Source organism: Salvia splendens, chromosome 7 (genome assembly GCF_004379255.2).
Source record: "Salvia splendens isolate huo1 chromosome 7, SspV2, whole genome shotgun sequence".
Lineage (NCBI taxonomy): Eukaryota > Viridiplantae > Streptophyta > Magnoliopsida > Lamiales > Lamiaceae > Salvia > Salvia splendens.
The window spans coordinates 4,470,208-4,474,677 of NC_056038.1; the positions used below are offsets into that span (position 1 = coordinate 4,470,208).

At 37.0% G+C, this 4,470-nt stretch overlaps 1 pseudogene; it reads right to left on the minus strand.

The window, feature by feature from the left end:
- Positions 1-1,307: 1,307 nt before the first annotated feature.
- Positions 1,308-3,325, minus strand: LOC121741721 (annotated as a pseudogene).
- Between the last annotated feature and the right edge of the window lie 1,145 nt (positions 3,326-4,470).

A 4,470-nucleotide genomic window follows, 5' to 3' on the forward strand; every position in this document is an offset into this window, starting at 1 on the left:
GCAATGCAGGGAACTGCACTCCAGAAAGCTCAGGAATTTATTGATCAGTGTTATCAATCCACTTACTGCAAAACCCAAACAACTCTATTATTCAAGACCCACACAATACATAGATAGCTGCACACTTATAAATAAAATATACGATGACACCAAGTAATCTACCATCATAGTAATAGGTTGTGGCTGTCGTATATGAAGCCGAAACACACTGTCAACGTGCACGTTCGCCTGCAATAATCTCCTTCCTAATTTCATCAACAACAAAATATAAAACCTTCATTTCGAGATTCAAAATCATCAAACAAATTATAATATAATTCATCCGTGATAGCTTTATTATTTTACCATCGGCTGTTACCAAAAATAAAAGGCAAAGGGCGAAAAGAACTGAACTCGGAGCCATGAATGTGCTCCAATTAATTGATCATCACAACTTTTACTTTCATCCTCAACTTATACTATATTTTCATAATATTAACTAACTTTACGGTTGTTGATTTGATGAAGGCAACATTAATAAATAATTAGATTAGGTAAATTCTTATGTATAGTTGAACATGGAGATATATATGTATTTCATCAGCCAAATTGGTACGTTAATATTTCGAATTAGGTTAAAATGACTCTATTGTGATAATGCATGAAGCTGACATGCATTTTTAATAGATTTGAACAAATGACAAAAATGAAACAGTCATAAATATGCACCGAAGATTTAGTAATTAATGTAACTATTTTTTTTCTTATTACAAGTAGTCTCTGTAAGTACGAAAATTTCAAATCAAATTTGCAATATTAAATATTATCAATGTCCAAAGCCTAAACCACTATTACAATATAGGCATGTAGCAAGTTATTAATCACAGATATGCACTTATGCAATGCTTCTACCAAGTAGTGATTTGATAACTAGGACATAACAACTTTTACAAAAACAATGTTCATTTTGATGACTTAAACATCATTCATTTCCCACAATACTGCAGCAAGCAGCAACACCACATTTGCTCATACACTAAAATCTTCATCGATTAATAGTACGAAGATAGACGCAGTGATGGCGGCAAACAGTAACTCTAGAATGTTCTTCTTCTTGTCGTTGGTTGGCGATGCTGCTGAAATTGTGGCATGTCTCATCTGATGCACACAGCCCAGGATTCCAGATACCCTGAAGATCACACACACACACACACACAAACACACACACATAGATATATATATATATATATATATATATATATAGATATATATATATATATATATATATATATATATCAAGAAAACAAACATTAGACGAAGAATATATATCCGTGCTTATAGCACTCAACAACGATAAAAAGCTAGGAATATACATTTGTCATAAAGATAAAGATAGATTTTGTAATTAACTAACTTACGTTAGATTTAAGCCCTTTTTTGTTGACAGCGATGCTGGCACACTACCATTGAACTGATTATCAGCAAAATTCCTGCATCAAAACACAAAATTATCAGCTACAGACGAGAACAGAGACAGAGTTATTGATTCATTTTTGGGACGACGTACAATATTTTGAGGTTGGGCAATGTCCCAAGAAAATCAGGTATAGGCCCTTGCAAGCTGTTGTTCTGAACATCTCTGCCAATCCAAAAACATTATTAATCATTTGAAGGGAAGATATTTCTATAAATTGATATGAGTAAGAATCACATTGTTTGAAGAGCATCCATGGAACTGAAATCCGGAAGCGACCCTGACAGGCCGTAGCCATTGAGAAGCCTGTCAAAACCGAAAAAATGAAGTTTATGAACCATACATAGTCAAACACAAAATTTGGTCAACGAGAATAGTTACAGTGCTGTTACTCGCGGAATAGGATCAAGACTGCATTTGATCCAATCCCATGTATAAGGTGCTGGCAGACAAGGATCGCTTGTCCACTTTGCAATAATTTGAATCTCTCTTGCAGAGAAGCTAAGCCTTCAACTGAATCACCAATAATTAGAGATGAATTCAATGTGACATATGTTTGCATCTACTCAAAAGCAAATTTCTTACCGTCTTTCTTGTTGGTACCATCAGTTAACTTGTCGTCCGGCTCCGGGAGTTGAAATATTTCCAGAGCATTAATGAGTGGGGGAAGCGTAGAGACGTTGGTGGGCACAAGAGAGAATGTGGTGTTTGATGAAACTGCAATAGCGCTGTCTAGTATCATCTCAACACAATCTCCGTAAAGAGGATGATTGGTTCCGAGTAGGACTCGTTATCCTTGAAAATCCTGAAGGACCGATTCTGGCCTGGTCCTAACCGAGTAACTTCAGAGAAATACCAGTTTATGAAGACATTGATTTCATAAGAAGGAAATCCCATCAACAATTCTACGCTCGTGTTCAGGGTTTTTGCAGTGATTGCATTCCTAAGCACCGCTGGCGGATTATCCATTACATGTGGCCTCTGAGTAAAGATGGAATCACCCGAAACTGGGATCGACCCGTTCCCATAACCTCCAATGTTCCATAGTCTGTCGTACGGATCGTCCTGGTACCTGCAATTTCATGAAACATAAGTACTTATATGACTTTGCATAACAATATCTAAATAAGATGCAGTTTAGTACCTAAGAACCTTATTTGAGCCAAAAGCAACTCTTTTCCACACGAGCAATGGATAACTGTCGTTGACATAGTTATACATAGATGACTCCAAACTGCGCACTTCAAGAGCCGATATGAAGGGGAACTGTCCCGGTTTCGTCTGAGCAAGACACACACTGATGGATTCCCTCTTCAGTACATAAGTCACCTCATAGTAGTAGAACTCTGTATTCGACGTATGGACTGTAGTCCAGAAGTTCCCATCGAAGTGGATATCAAATGTGGGAGGAAAAGACTTGCCATCGTAGTTCCCGTAGTAAAAGCTAGCACGCACGAGAACACGACCTTTCTTCACAGAGTCGATGTGGTAGCAGTTCTTGTTCCGAGTAGTGAACACCCTCAGGGTGTCTGCTACGCTGAACCTGGAATTCAGAGGTTTAATGGAACGGGATTCGCCACTCTGCACGTATTTATCGTCCCCCACCCAAGTGATCCCGTTTTCGTCTCTGTTTGGGATCGATGATCCACAGTCAATGCTGATAAAAACTGCAACAATAAACCAATACTATTATATCCTGAACACACACACAGAGAGAGAGAGAGAGAGAGAGAGAGAGAAACAGAGTTATTGATGCTTAAAATGAAATTTGACCATCAGCTGATGTAGATAGAATAGTGCATAGCGAAAAAACAAGGGAGATCAAGAACCAACGAGAAGCCATGCCAAGATTAGTGTCTAGGAAAATATGTATTTTCATGAGAAACAACTCATTTTATATGTGGAAGCTACAATTCTTTCCATTGGCATCGGCTCTCTCTTACTGATAGGGACAGAACCAGAATTGGAGAAACATTCTCACAATTTGATTAAAGGAAGAAACAGATTAATTAGAGATAAGAATATGTATGTACTTACATCATAGGATTATTGTAATATCAACATGGTACTATTATTCAACAACAGAAATAGCACCATAGTTGATTCTGATACAAAAGTGTACACTCTCTTTCAGTGACAGTGAGTACACAAATTTGGAGCAGATATCAATGAATATATAAATACTATGATCAAGACTTAGAAGTACCAAGTGACAAGTCATCTGCATGAAGTCAATACCAAGTGATGTGTGCAGAAATTCTTAAAGAACCTAATCTCCTAGGAAAAGTCTATGTTTGAAAACATATTGTCAAGTTGCAAGAGGTAGAGTGGAAAAAGCTACTCCATGAACGTGGATATAGGAGACTCTGCAATTACGACGTCGTTGAAGCTTTGTCCATGGAATGTTGCTGCTTTGGATTCATCGCAAGAGGTGATCCGTGTATGAATAAACGATTGCCTCTCTCTCCGTGATCTGCCTTAGCTCGCAGTGAGGCCGGCCACTGTCTTGGAACACAATACCAGATTCAAAGCTATCGGAGATTTTAAAATTCGATTCAGGGTTTTAGGCTCCAAATTAGGGATTTTTTACTTCCAAGAGTTTCATTCCGGTTACTCAATTAGGTACTCATTTTCTTTCTTCTTTCTTTTATTTTTATTTTTATTTTTTATTTTTTATTTTTTATTTTTTATTTTTTATTTTTAAAAACTAACTCAGGCAGAGCGAAAACAAATCTAAAATACCGACTCATTTTCTTTCTTCTTCTTACTTAAAAAAAAAAACTAACGCAGGAAGAGCTTGCAAACAAAACTAAATACCGAATATAAGAAACGCATATTTTATCTTGCAACAACCAACTACGGAGCTCCATCGGGACTGTTTCTAACGCATGCACTTCTCTATGAAACCTATAAGCATAATGTGACATAAAGTCAGCAACAAAATTCCCTTATCTGTGCACATGTTGTTCCACCACTGAATCAAAATCCTTCAATAACTCATGTATCTTGTGCACAAT